The sequence below is a fragment of the Macaca nemestrina genome, chromosome 9 (genome assembly GCF_043159975.1).
Source record: "Macaca nemestrina isolate mMacNem1 chromosome 9, mMacNem.hap1, whole genome shotgun sequence".
In the NCBI taxonomy this organism is placed as follows: domain Eukaryota; kingdom Metazoa; phylum Chordata; class Mammalia; order Primates; family Cercopithecidae; genus Macaca; species Macaca nemestrina.
Genome location: NC_092133.1, coordinates 15,115,582 through 15,130,940, shown reverse-complemented (window position 1 = coordinate 15,130,940; position 15,359 = coordinate 15,115,582). Strand labels below are relative to the sequence as shown.

General features: G+C 43.7%; 1 protein-coding gene across 8 annotated transcripts in view; it reads right to left on the bottom strand.

The window, feature by feature from the left end:
- LOC105467646 (prolactin releasing hormone receptor) overlaps nucleotides 1-15,359 on the bottom strand; it is a 65,235-nt gene that overhangs the window by 31,732 nt on the left and 18,144 nt on the right. For all 8 annotated transcript variants that reach the window (XR_011607604.1, XR_011607602.1, XR_011607603.1 and 5 more), the window contains one exon: nucleotides 10,722-10,789. The gene's annotated coding sequence lies outside the window, so the exon portion shown is untranslated. Of the gene's footprint in view, nucleotides 1-10,721; nucleotides 10,790-15,359 lie in introns of those variants that run through there.

The following is a 15,359-nucleotide window of genomic DNA, read 5'->3' as shown; positions in this document are numbered from 1 at the left end:
GATCAGGCATGTTTCCACACACTCCAGGGAAAAGGCTAGGGCCTGGGGTCCCCTTAATTTGGTCAGGTCTCCCCCAGCTGAGGGAGACCAAGATGCTGGCAGAGATGGTGAGGTCACAACCAAGCCTGGGCCCTCAGCATACCTGAGTCCTGCCCCTGTGGTGGGGTGGCTGGTAGAGAAGCTGCAAAGCCATCCCACAGCTCGGGTGTTTGTGAACTTTGCAGGGCTCCAGGGAACCTGGCTCTGCTGACCAGTCTGCTCTCCTGGCTCATGTGTGTAAGATGATATGGTGAAAATGACTTCAGTTCCATGAACACAGGCTCAGGGTGGAGGGTTCCTATTTTAAGCTGTGCCTTCTGAGTTTAGAGTATGCAATCATGCACTGTATAGACAAAGAGCTCTTCATTGATGGGACAAGCGCTGGAGTCAAAAACCTGAGCTGGACATCAGCTAAGGGGTAAAAACCAATTTCACTCAGGACTATTGCAATAAGGAGAATAGAGAACCAGGCTCAACTCCCACTTACAAGGGCAAGTGGAGTCTTGGAGTGAAGGAGCAGCGTGGGCGTCAGTGGGTGGAAATGGCTAAGAGGAAACATTAGGGCCAAGGGGATTCTTGCTGAAGACAGGACAGGGAGATCAGACCTCCCCAGGGCAGTGGTGAAAGATGAGGAACCCGATCAGTTATTGAGGGTGATCAGAAATGGAGAATGACAGCCAGGAGTGGAGGGGTCTAGCTAACCTGATTTAGGAGGACTCTTGCTAAAGCTGGATTTTACAAGAAGTGCACAGAGGTGGGCCTAGGAGAAGGTGCAGGAGGCTGACTGAAGTTTGGCTAAGCAAAGAATCTTTGTCATTGGCTAGGGGAAGTATTGGTCCTAAAATCCTGGATAGGAAGACAAATCATAGGCCAGCAGTGAGAGAAGAAATATCTATGTCAAGAAAGTTGGAAATGTGTCAGAGACTAATTTTAGCCCTGGGAATACGTCCATAGGAAGAAACAGAATGGAAAATGGGGAATCTGGGAGAAACCACCGACGTTCCTTCATCAAGCATTTATGGTGTGCCTGCTCTGAGCTGGCCTGCAGGGTCTGTAGGAAGAGACAGCGCCTCCCTCTCCAGGGCCCCCATGGGACACTTCTCATATTCTTTTTTTTAATATATACTTTAAGTTCTAGGGCACATGGGCACAACATGTAGGTTTGTTACATATGTATACATGTGCCATGTTAGTGTGCTGCACCCATTGACTCGTCATTTACGTTAGGATTATCTACCAAATGCTATCCCTCCCTACTCCCCACACCCCACAACAGGCCCCAGTGTGTGATGTTTCCCTTCCTGTGTACAAGTGTTCTCATTCTTCAATTCCCACCTATGAATGAGAACATGTGGTGTTTGGTTTTCTGTCCTTGCGATAGTTTGCTCAGAATGATGGTTTCTAGCTGCATCCATGTCCCTACAAAGGACGTGAACTCATCTTTTTTTACGGCTGCATAGTATTCCATGGTGTATATGTGCCACATTTTCTTAATCCAGTCTGTCATTGATGGACATTTAGGTTGGTTCCAAGTCTTTGCTACTGTGAATAGTGCCACAGTAAACATACGTGTGCATGTGTCTTTATAGCAGCATGATTTATAATCCTTTGGGCATATACCCAGTAATGGGATGGTTGGGTCAAATGGTATTTCTAGTTCAAGATCCTTGAGGAATCGCCTAACTGTCTTCCACAATGGTTGAACTAGTTTACACTCCCACCAACAGTGTAAAAGCGTTCCTATTTCTCCACATCCTCTCCAGCACCTGTTGTTTCCTGACTTTTTAATGATTGCCATTCTAACTGGTGTGAGATGGTATCTCACTGTGGTTTTGATTTGCATTTCTCTGACGGCCAGTGATGATGAGCATTTTTTCATGTGTCTGTTGGCTGCATAAATGTCTTCTTTTGAGAAGTGTCTGTTCATATCCTTTGCCCACTTTTTGATGGGGTTGTTTGATTTTTTTCTTGTAAATTTGTTTAAGTTCTTTGTAGGTTCTGGATATTAGCCCTTTGTCAGATGGGTAGATTACAAAAATTTTCTCCCATTTTGTAGGTTGCCTGTTCACTCTGATGGTAGTTTCTTTTGATGTGCAGAATCTCTTTAGTTTAATTAGATCCCATTTGTCAATTTTGGCTTTTGTTGTCATTGCTTTTGGTGTTTTAGACATGAAGTCCTTGCCCATGCCTATGTCCTGAATGGTATTGCACAGGTTTTCTTCTAGGGTTTTTATGGTTTTAGGTCTTATGTTTAAGTCTTTAATACATCTTGAATTAATTTTTGTATAAGGTGTAAGGAAGGGATCCAGTTTTAGCTTTCTACATATGGCTAGTCAGTCTTCCCAGCACCATTTATTAAATAGGGAATCCTTTCCCAATTTCTTGTTTTTGTCAGGTTTGTCAAAGATCAGATGGTTGTAGATGTGTGGTATTATTTCTGAGGGCTCTGTTCTGTTCCATTGGTCTACATCTCTGTTTTGGTACCAGTACCATGCTGTTTTGGTTACTGTAGTCTTGTAATGTAGTTTGAAGTCAGGTAGCATAATGACTCCAGCGTTGTTCTTTTGGCTTAGGATTGTCTTGGCAATGCAGGCTCTTTTTTGTTTCCATATGAACTTTAAAGCAGTTTTTTCCAATTCTGTGAAGAAAGTCATTGGTAGCTTGATGGGGATGGCATTGAATCTATAAATTACCTCGGGCAGTATGGCCATTTTCACGATATTGATTCTTCCTATCCATGAACATGGAATGTTCTTCCATTTGTTTGTGTCCTTTTTTATTTCATTGAGTAGTGGTTTGTAGTTCTCCTTGAAGAGGCCCTTCACATCCCTTGTAAGTTGGATTCCTGGGTATTTTATTCTCTTTGAAGCAATTGTGAATGGGATTTCACTCATGATTTGGCTGTCTGTCTGTTATTGGTGTATAGGAATGCTTGTGATTTTTGCACATTGATTTTGTATCCTGAGACTTTGCTGAAGTTACTTACTAGCTTAAGGAGATTTTGGGCTGAGATGATGGGATTTTCTAAATATACAATCATGTCACCTGCAAACAGGGACAATTTGGCTTCTTTTCCTAATTGAATACCCTTTATTTCTTTCTCTTGCCTGATTGCCCTGGCCAGAACTTCCCACACTATGTTGAATAGGAGTGGTGAGAGAGGGCATCCCTGTCTTGTGCCAGTTTTCAAAGGGAATACTTCCAGTTTTTGCCCATTCAGTATGATATTGGCTGTGGGTTTGTCATAAATAGCTCTTATTATTTTGAAATATGTCCCATCAATACCTAGTTTATTGAGAGTATTTAGCATGAAGGGCTGTTGAATTTTGTGGAAGGCCTTTTCTGCATCTATTGAGATAATCATGTGGTTTTTGTCTTTGGTTCTGTTTATATGATGGATTATGCTTATTGATTTGCATATTTGAACCAGCCTTGCATCCCAGGGATGAAGCCTACTTGATCGTGGTGGATAAGCTTTTTGATGTGCTGCTGGATTCAGTTTGCCAGTATTTTATTGAGGATTTTTGCATCGATGTTCATCAGGGATATTGGTCTAAAATTCTCTTTTTTTGTTGTGTCTCTGCCAGGCTTTGGTATCAGGATGATGTTGGCCTCATAAAATAGTTAGGGAGGATTCCCTCTTTTTCTATCGATTGGAATAGTTTCAGAAGGAATGGTACCAGCTCCTCCTTGTACCTCTGGTAGAATTCAGCTGTGAATCCATCTGGTCCTGTACTTTTTTTAGTTGCTGGGTTATTAATTATTGCCTCAATTTCAGAGCCTGTTATTGGTCTATTCAGGGATTCAACTTCTTCCTTGTTTAGTATTGGGAGGGTGTATGTGTCCAGAAATTTATCCATTTCTTCTAGATTTTCTAGGTTATTTGCATAGAGGTGTTTATAGTATTCTCTGATGGTAGTTTGTATTTCTGTGGGATCGGTGGTGATATCCCCTTTATCATTTTTTATTGTGTCTATTTGATTCTTCTCTCTTTCTTCTTTGTCTTGCGAGTGGTCTATCAATTCTGTTGATCTTTTCAAAAAACCAGCTCCTGGATTCATTGACTTTTTTAAGGGTTTTTTTGTGTCTCTATCTCCTTCAGTTATGCTCTGATCTTAGTTATTTCTTGCCTTCTGCTAGCTTTTGGATGTGTTTGCTCTTGCTTCTCTAGTTCTTTTAATTGTGATGTTAGGGTGTCAATTTTAGATCTTTCCTTCTTTCTCTTGTGAGCATTTAGTGCTATAAATTTCCCTCTACACACTGCTTTAAATGGGGACACTTCTCATATTCTAAAACAGTGCTTGCCAGGTCATGTTGTGTTACCTGGGTTCTCCACCCCTACGAGGACTGGAGCTGGTTCTCACCACGGGTGGAAGCTGAGCTTGCATCTGCCGCCCAGCGGGTTCTCCGCATGGTGGGTAACGTTCTGTGTCCCTGGCATGGAGTCCCGAAAGGCCCAGTGCTACTCTACTATCTAATTCATGAGTTATTCTGGTTACCCTCTTGCCACAGTTGAGGAGACTAAATGGTTCTCCATAGGACAGGCCGTGCAATGGCATCTAATGAGTCCTTTCTCTCTCCCTCCCTCCCTTCTTTCCTTCCTTCCCACAGCTGAAGCGTTTTCCTGGGAAAATGTCCAGGTTGGGCACGGTGGTTCACACCTGTAATCCTAGCATTTTGGGAGGCCAAGGCAGGTGGATCACCTGAGGTCAGGAGTTCGAGACCAGCCTGGTCAACATGGCAAAACCCCATCTCTACTAAAAATACAAAAATTAGCCAGGTGTGGTGGTGGTGGGTGCCTATAATCCCAGCTATTCGGGAGGCTGAGGCAGAAGAATCGCTTGAATCTGGGAGAAGGAGGTTGCAGTTAACTGAGATCAGGCCACTTCACTTCAGCCTGGGCGAAAGGGCAAAACTCCGTCTCAAAAAAAAAAAAAAAAAAAAAAAAAAAAAAGTCCATCCTAGAAAAATTCCACTCTTTGCCACAAGGTGGTGATCAAGGCTCACATAGTTTTGGACCTACACTTTGCCAGCTGAAAGTGATCGTCCCACCCCACCAGGATTTTGGGTTTTGTTTTGGTTTTCCTTTTTAATATCTGGAGGGAAAGCAAGTGTTCCCAGGCAGCTCCCCCTACCCACCACAATCCAACTGTTCTTCAAACCAGACTCTGATCTGTGCAAACAGGCCGTAAGATGGACTTCTGGAGTTCTCTGGGCACCTGGCTGTTGACTTTTCAGATGGCGGTAAAATGTGGAGTGATTTGAGTTGCTGCTTCTCTGTTCTCAGTCAACACATGGGACAGACTAGATACTGCTGCCTCGCTGGCCTTGAACACATGGGTCTGATCCGAGGCCATTGCCTGACTTCATTGGAATTATTGAGGTCAAGAAATTCCAAGAGGCTGAGGCAGGAGAATCACTTGAACCCGGGAGGCAGAGGTTGCAGTGAGCTGAGATCATGCCACTGCACTCCAGCCTGGGTGACAGAGCAAGACTCTATCTCAAAAAAAAAAAAAAAGAAAAGAAAAGAAAAAGAAAAGAAAAAAAAAAGAAAAAGGAAAGAAAAGAAATTCCTTCACAGCAGGGCTTGCTGGTTATAAAGCTGTATGCCTGAGCTGCCCATGGGTGAGGATAGCACAGAGGAAAGGAAAACAGCACTGCAGATGGGGAGACAAAAGCCTGGGGACCTCATCTGAGCCCGTGGACGCTGAAGCCAGCCCAGCTTCTCAGTTGCATCAGCCAACATCAGCCAATAATTCTCTTTCAGCTTAAAGCCAGTTTGAGTTAGGTTTCTCTCCCTGCACTAAAAAAATCTCCTGCTACTACATGTGAAGAAAGGTCCTTGTTCACATGAAATGGTTTTTATAAACCAAAGGTAAAGGTAGTGGCTTGGCCTTTGGCGACAGCTACTTGCTTTTGAAGGAGGGAGTCTAGGCACCAGCTTGAGGAAGCCCAGAGACCACCTCAGAGTTGTCCAGCATCTGGAATCCAGACATCGTGCCAGGCACTGGGAGTCTCTGGGCCTTCGGAGGCTAGAGGAGTAAGGCAGCCTCCAAGTTCTAGCTCTGTGGTAATAAGGCTGACCAGTGTAACTAACCTTGCATGAGTAATGTGTGCTAGCCCCTATTTTAAGTGTTTTATATGTGTTACCTCATGTAACCCTCATGACATTCCTACACAGCAGGTGCATTTGTCCTCCCTCTCAACAGGTGGGGAAACCGGATCTGAAAGAAGCTAAGACACTCAGCCAAGGTCACTTGCTGGTAAGAAGGAGGCTGGATTTGAATCCAAGAGGCTGAAAGGAAGAGTCCACATGAGGCTTCTCAGAGCCGGCACCCAGGGTCCAAGCTGATGAAATATAACTGCCCAGGATGAGTCATCTGATCCACCAGTACAGGTCTTCTACCCCAGCTGGTTCTAAGCTGAGCTTGCATCTGCAACCCTTTGTCAACAGAGGCCTAATGGAAAACCTGAATGTCTACCTCATCTAGCAGTAATGAAGCAGTGCCTCCCGCTTCCCCATCGGGGTGAGGTCACAGCTTCCACCTACAAGTTCTCCAGCTGGTTCGCCATGGGGACAGAAGTCACTGGCATGAGTAGTTGAACTTTGGAGTTGGAACGTGTGTCCAAATCCTGGATGTGCCGCTTACCAACCAGCTGGGTACTTAACCTCTCCACGCTTTCGTTTCCTTGTCTGTAAGATTGGGATAATTTTAAAATGCCTGCTTTACAAGACTGTTGGATTCCAAAAGATCATACCCTGGCTTTAGGCTCTCATTAAAAACCCATTATCATACTTACAGTTTTCTATGCAATAGGGAGAAAGTGATAAGAAAATGACCAAAAGAATAATAATACTGAAAGGCTCTGGCTCATTTCAGACTGAGGCACAGCCGTGGAAAGGTAGCAATTCTATAAATCAGTGGTTCTCAGCCTGAGCAGCCCATTAGAATCACTTAGGAAAGCTTTGTAAAAATCATGCCTGGACTCCATTTCCAGAGCAATTAAATCAGAATCCTTGGGCTTGGGGCACAGACATGGGTTTTTAAAAAGCACACCAGCTGACTAATGTTCGGCGGAGATATAAAGAGCCACTTTTGGGGTATACAAGAGGTTTTTCTGGCAGAAGAGAGTGGTGGGCCCCTCAGCAGCTTTCTTCCCAAAATAGAAGGGGGTGGTCTCTCCAGCAGTGAAATCAAAGCTCGGGATCTCACTCTGACAGCTGAAATGTACAAGGGGTTTGGACAGGTCTGTCCTCAGCCTTGGCATTGCAAGTAGCAGCTCTTCCTGGCTTCAGTGGCATGGTGGCAGATGGATGAAATGAATACACTACAAGATTAAATAACGAGGAGATGTTATGCCAACAAAATTAACTTGTCCAGCCTGTTCCTTAGCAACTGCACCATTATTTCAGGTTTCCTTCAGAAACCTCTAGTTGTTCCCTCCACTCCTTTTCATTAAAATGTGAGGCGCAGTTATTTCTTACTTTAATGAAAAGGATAGAAAAGCAAGGAATGAGGCAAAAGAAACTTCTAACCACCCCTCAAATTGCATCAGGCCTGCCCTAGACAAATATGATCAAATTGGTAACTTGTCAATTGGGGTGCTTATTTCATTTTCCTGCAGATGTAGCTTTTCCGGCCCTCCAAGGGCCTCACCATGCAATCTTGCCTTTTATGAAGACGCGGTGCGTTTGCCAAACCAATCTGAGGCTGCCCAGATAGCCATTGTTTGGGAGTCAGGCCCTGAACGTTGGAATTCAGCACACAGTGTCCTCAGAGGAAAATCACTTTTGTGCAGCAGGAACAGGCGCAGAGTGAGTCATTGGCTGGTTTGGGAAGGGGTGGGGGAGGCTTCTTGTTTCTAAGCTCTGCCCAGTTGAATTGTCAAAGACCCACCGTCTTCTCAGATGCACCTTTCCCTGGCGATCAGCAGAGGCCAGGGTTTCATGGGGTTTGCCCACTTGACTGACTCAGCGTCCATGGTCCTGGGCAGCAGGAATCCCGTGTTTGGCTCAGAAACTTGGCTTCCTGTCATCCCCTAATCAGATCCAGCTGTGCTCTTGGCTATCCCTGCCTGATCATCTTATGTATTGATTGTTGTGGGCTTTTGGTCTCAAATGATTTTTTTTTAAAGTCTGCCAGAAATCTCTGCCTTTAAGGTTTGCTGTTGTTAATCTGGGCTTGAGGTTAAAAATGTATCCAATCTTATCCTTAAAAGCAGGGGCTGTGAGCCAGGGTTAAGGATTCAGTGGGTCTGTGAAGTGGGATCAGAAAACAATTGCCTTTTATTTTTCACTCATCTATAACTAAAATCTGTCATTTCCTTCCATTATAAATGTGGACAAAAAAGCAGAGCTGTATGAGAGAAACCAGTGACTCTGTCACCAGTAGGAATCAGATCATTTGACATTACCCTGCAACGGTGGCAATTTCTCAGAATACCATTTATGCAAATCATTATTTCAATATTACAGTGACCATGAGACCTGCCACTAGATATTGTATATACTATAGTAATAAAGAAACACATATATTAATATATCCCAAGTGTGGACTTTTTAACAGTTTAAATGTTTTAGTATAATTGATTTCCCTTGTAAACCTCTACATAGTATGTTATGCTTTTAAAAACATTATCTTGGAACTCCTGCTTCCAGGAAGAAAATAGATTTACTTTTCCCTATTGCTCCTGCCAAGTACAAATAAAAATCCTGGATATTACAGAAAAGAAAATATAAGAAGACTCTGAAGGGTGGAAAGGAGACAGACCAGACAAGGACCGCAGACTCCGGGGTACAACACAGTGGAGAGTTCCCTGCGTTGTCTTTTTGCTTCATATATCCCAAAAAAGCCCCCCAAAAAAGTCTGCTGTCTCTAGCCAAGCCCAGGAAAGAAGCTTAGCAAGATAGGTAACCTTCAGACGATAACTGCTCCACTCCAGCCACAGACCACAGAAACACTGTGGCCAACACCCATGTGAGCAAAGCCAGGTGGGAAGCCCAGACTTCCACCTTCACAAGGCACCCGAACACTCCCACGGGGTGGGATCCGAAGAGGCCAAGCAGGGAGCCAGGACTTCCATTCCAGCTGGACCTTAATGACCCCCATCTCCTTCTCCACACCCCCAACCTGCCAGTATCCGTGGAGCTGGGACATCCACCCCACCCAGCAGTAATAAGGGATCCCTCCCTCTCCCTATTGGGGTAGTATCGGAGGGGGCCTTTAGTAGGGTCAAGACTTTCACTATTATACAGCAGTAATGAGAAATAAGTTCCCTCTAGACTGTCAACGGAGGCCAAATGGAAAACCTGAACGTCTACCTCCCCTAGCAGTAATGAGGCAGTGCCTCCCTCTTCCCCATGAGGGTGAGGTCACAGCTTCCACCCACAAGTGCACCTCTACCACCCTCATTGCCAGGGAGGTGCTTAGCACTCAGGGCCTGGCTGACCTCTACAAAGGCCTGGTGCTACTCTCCTTAAAGATATTCCCTTCTCCAGCATCTTCTTCCCACCATTTGCCAAATTTAACCACCCAGGGTTCAATGAGCTTAATGGAAAGGCATCCTCTGCTCGTTCCTTCAGGTCAGGCTATGCAGCAGGTTCTAGTTTGTGATCACAGTGACATCTCTGGACACTCTGAAAACTTGAGTCCAAACCCTCAAAGAAGGCCTGGGTGAGGACATTTACGGCAGGATCACCTACTGTGCCGGGAAACTCTGGAGTCCTGGCCCAAATATTTTCACTGGAGATTTCTACCAAACACTTAAAGAAGAATTAATACAAATTCTACACAATCTCATTCGGACGATAAGAGGAAGAACACTTTCCAATTAATTTCCTCAGGCTAGTATTACTCTGAGACCAAAATCAGACAAGGATAGTACAAATCTTTTTAAGAACAGACCAGCATCCTTCACTAACATAGATGCAAAAATTCTTAGTGCAATATTAGCAGATATAACTCAGCAATATATAAAAAATAATACGCCATGACCAAGTGGGGTTTATTCCAGAGATGCAAGGCTGGGTCAGTATTTGATAATTAATCAATGTACTCTACCTTGTTAACAAGCTAGAGAATAAAAATTTCATAATCATGTCATCTGATGCATAAAAGGCATTTGCCAAAATTCAACACCCATTGTTATGACAATAACCTCAGAAAAATGGGCATAGAGAGACACTTCCCCAACTTGATAAAGAGCATCTACAGAAAAGCTACAGCTGACATTAGGGACAAGGCAAGGATATTTACTCCCGCCACTTTTATTTAACATAGCAGTGGGAGCAGTAGCCAGTGCAATAAGGAAGTAAAGGTAATACAAAGCAAATAGATCACAAAGGAAGGAAGAACTAAAACTATCCCTGTTTGCAGATGACATGATTGTCTATGTAGAATATCCCAGGAATACACACACACATACACACACACACACACACCCCTCCTAGAATTAAGTGACTTCAGCAAGGTAGCAGGTAAAAGATAAATGAAAATCAAAATCAATTGTACATGTATACATATGCAATGAAAACTTGAATATGAAATTGAAAATTTAAAACTATGTACCGTTGCTCAAAAAATGGAATACTTAGGTATAAATCTAGCAAAACATTTATAGGACTCGTGGGCTGAACATTACTGATGAAAGAAATCAAAAAAGATCAAAATAGAGAGACATACCATGTCCATGGTTTGAAAGACTCAACGTCGTAAAGATGTCAATCCTCTGCTTCCTCTATGCGTATTAACTGTGTAGAAAAATGGGGGAAATATATTACTTAGAACAAATTTGGAAATATTTGCTTTGTCTTCTAGGGAGGTAGGGAGATAGAGGCAAGACAAATTTTCCACTCTGCTTGCTCCTTTCGTTTACAGTGAAATGAAGAATGGTGCCAAGGGAAAGGAACTCCTGAAATTTCAATGCTTCTCCTAGTTTTCCTGTGATACTAGAGGAGGCATCTGAAGATGAGTAGAGTCCCTTTACTTGGTAGAGCACACAAAGCATGCTGAGCACTGTGATGTGTCACCCAGATCTGCCTTCAGGGAAAAGGGATGTATTCCCCAGCTGCTGGGAGTGCTGGCAGAAGACAGCTCTCAGCTGTCAGCCCTCTTCAAGGATTGCTTCAACAAGAAAGAAAATTGTCTCCCCCAAGATCCTGTCTCTTTTAGGGACAGGCTGCATCCAGTATCTAAATTGGTGCTGGGAAATAAAGACCCAACTCCTTGCTCCAAATCAGAACAACTCTGAAGAATCATCCCAGCTTCAGAGCAACCTGTCGGATCAACTAAGGCCTCCACTGACACTTAATAGAAATCAATTTCTCCTTCTACCTTCCCGATCTTTCCCTTTCCTTCCACAGATATTGATTCCAAGAGCATTTCCTAATAAATACCCCCATGTGCTAATCTCCAATCTGCTTCCTGAGTAACCCAACCTGCAATCACGGGTGCCAAGAATGGTCCAAGAAAGCACACGCTGGTATAGAATCATGCAACCGGCATGTGGACCCCATCACTTACGGTGAAGCTCAGATAGCTCCTGGTGATGCTGAAAGGGTGTTGGCTGTCGCTAAACTTGATTGTCACTTTGAAACCCCATCTCTACTAAAAATACAAAAATTAGTCTGGCGTGGTGGCGGGCACCTGTACTTGCAGATACTTGGGAGGCTGAGGCAGGAGAATTGCTTGAACACAGGAGGCAGAGGTTGCAGTGACCCGAGATCGCATCATTGCACTCCAGCCTGGGTGACAAGAGCAACGCTCTGTCTCAAAAAAAATAAATAAATAAATAACAAACAGCTGAGGGTAATTAACTGGCCACTTAAAGCTACGTGTAAAAGCCAGGGAGTTTTCCTGGGAGCATATAAGAAGGCTCTGATCTGCTGCCAAAGGGCAGAGAAAGCTGAGGACCAAAGCTAGACTTAATTGCAAAGGTAACCAAGCTCTTAACCTAACCCTTGTTACAGTCAAGGCCCCACTGGGAAAGAATGGGATGCTGACACATGGGACAGGGATATCTGGGCTAACATAACCAAAATTTTGATCCAGAGATTGAGAATAGTCATGTCAATAAAAAGTCATGGTCCTGTGTCCAGTTTTTGTACCCAAGCCAGTTTTCAGACCCAGAATCCATTGACTAAAGCAGAGATAGGTCTTAGGAGGAAGGATTCAGCAACACCCGAGCAAGTATACATGGTAGTGATTCTTGCAGTCTTTCCCTAAGAGGTCCTACAGCCGTCTACTTAGGCCGCTGTACACTGAGGGAACAGGAATACCCAAACAGTTCAAGGACTGTCAGCACAGGATATCCATTGGCACTGACACCTAGAGACCCAAAGCTCCACCATGCCCCCCCAATTATAGTTGGGGGCATTTGGGGGCCAGGTAATATATGAACTCTCAGCCAGATTTGACTTGCAGTAGGCCTACTGGGTCTATGGATTCACCTGGTGTTCATTTTTGTGGTTCCCAGATAGTTAGAATAAACTCACTTGATAGTATAACGTCTACATTAGTTTCATGGTCTCTGGGATAAGACCTATCAGAATGGGGAAGGCCTTCAGAAAAACTAAAACAGCCCCTCCCAGCCACAACAGTAAATCAAAAGCAATACTGTGTCCCAGAGGGAATGGCACAAATTAGTGCCACCCTTATAGACCTAAAGATGCAGAGGTTGTGATTATTCATTACCTCCATTTTATTCACAAAGCTGGACCTTGTAAAAACTAGATAGATGCTAGAAGATGACATTGGAGTGCTGTAAACTCAGCCAAGCAACTGCAGCTGCTGTGCTGAATATGGTGTCTTTGCTATAAATTATTAACCTGGCCTCTGATATGTGATATATTATAGCCTTTCATCAGGCAAATGCATTCTTTTTCATCCCTATCAGAATAAAAGTATCAAAACCAGTTTGCATTCAAGATACATTTGTAGTTTTGCTCCTGGTCTATGTTAACTCTCCTGCTCTCTAGCGTAATAGTACAAAGAGATTAACCTGGTTTTGTTCCCGTGGCCACACAGAGCAGGGAACCTGACTGCAGTCCCACCTATCTGGAACTACAGAGAAAGAGTTAATTCCACCAAAGAAAGGGGAAGTTCCATCAGGAAGGGGCAATGGAGGCTGGGCAGCCCCAAAAACAAATGTCCCTAGAATCATCTGACTACAGGGAGAAGAGTGTCTTGCCTCTTTCAGATGCTTCACTCACACATCCATTCATATACTCACCTACTCATTCATATTTTTTCATACTAAGCTGTCTTATCTGGGAGGTACAAGAGATGAAACATGGTCTCTGTCACTGGGTACTTACCATTGTCCTGGGGTCAGAAAACAGGCATGAAAACCATGATTAAACCACAAAGGATGGAGTACAGGCCAAAGACTGGAGCAGTTGTTATCCAGTTACCAACAGAAGTCAATATCCTTAGAGATTTAAATGAAGTGGGCCAGGGGAACAAAGTCAAGTCCATCGTGTATTCCCTCCCTGTAATTTTAAGCTTGATCTGAGGGAGACAGAGAGTGGAAGAAGGTGGCATTCATTCATCCCCACTGTGCTCCCCACTGGACCAGTCTGGCTTCTTATTGAATAAGCTTATGAAGCTTCTTGCTGCCATTCTTGGGCAAGATAAACTCATCTCTTAGCACCTAAATTTCTTTGATATTAAATGCATACACTACTACCTATATCTTAAAAGTTACTGTAAAGATATATATGTCAAAAAAAAATAGTAAACAACCAACAAGAATTCTTGCATTGTGGGAACTCGCCCTAAGTGAGTCCCCGCTATACCCTCTCCTTTCTCTATTTGTCCCGGAATCCAACATTGCAGCATCATGCTTCATGATGGAAAAGTGAGGTATAAATCGACATCTTTGCTTTAAATAAGCTTCACTGGGAACTGAATCCACTGACCTGCTGTCATTGTAAAAGCTGAGTGTGTTCAATAAATTGTTTTAAAAGAAATCCATCAATCGATGGCTATCTGCTATTCAATTATCTGCCAGTTCTATTCTCCTTGGCTAATTTATTCTTTTTTTTTTTTAATAGAGATGAGAACTCGCTATGTTGCCTAGGCTGGTCTCAAACTCCTGGACTCAAGCATCCCTCCCACCTTGACCTCCCAAAGTGCTGGGATTACAGACGTGAGCCACCACACCTGGCCCAGCTGCTTTATTCTTAACTGTGTCTGAAATAAGCCTGATCATGCATAAACTCACAGTGATATTCTTGTAGAGTTTAACAAACCACTTGCATTTTTCCATGTCTTCCTTATATTTTCATATATTGTTTAGTTTAAAAATAAGACGAATGATTTATAAAGTCAGAAAAATAATGATACTAAGAATTGAAACAAAATCACTGACGTATGTTCCTGCTGTGTCACTAACACAGGCTGTGTGCCCTGGGATAAGCCCTATACCCTCTCTGGGCCTCAGTCATCTCATCTGTTGAATGAGGGGAATGAATCAGATGTTCCCTCATGGTCCTTCTGAGGATCTTGGCCTCTATGTGTATGTCAGTCTCTCCCCGCCCGGAATAGGATATTTTACAGCATGACTAGCCAGCAGGAAACTCAATCTTCTCCAAGTCCCAGCAGGCACAGCAGCAAGCAGAATTCTGTAAAGTGGGCAGTGCCTGGCGTGTCCCAGAATAACAGTCAACAATCAAATGCAGAAATCAGCCTTATTGCTGTAAAGTGCAAGGCTGTGTCTGCTCCTCTTAGGTTCTGTTCCATCAGCTGCAAGCATCCAGGAGTTGGCCTGTTCACCGTGAGTCTGGTTTGCAGCCAAAAAACAACACGATGAACTATGCTCTCTGAGCAGGTGCGCTGACCACAGGGAAGGGATGCTGAGTGTTAAATAAACACAAAACCAAATCACCCTTAATGAACAGATTCATTGAGACACACATCCTAACTACCTAGACAATAAGCATGAGAAATGGGTGCGTAAATACAGTCTTACCATGATTTTTCTTTTCTTAGTCCAACCAGGCTGATTTCTATTCAGGCTTTAGCTGCGGCCCCCGAGTATTATTACCTGCTAATTATCATAATGGGCACCTGAGCAAGAATGGCTTGATAAATTGCTCATGCACTGGTGTATTTAGTAGGGCATTCATTCAAGCAGCCAGAGCATTCTTCATCCTTCCATTGGAGTGGAAAATAACCAGTAGCAAAGGCAGAAGAAAGATATGGGTAATAAATGTTATGAGGGAGGGAGGGTAAGGAGAGAAGGGAGGGAAAGGAGGAGAGAAAGGGAGGCAAGGAAGTCTATCTAATGACAGAATATCAGACCTCACTTGGTCAGCATCC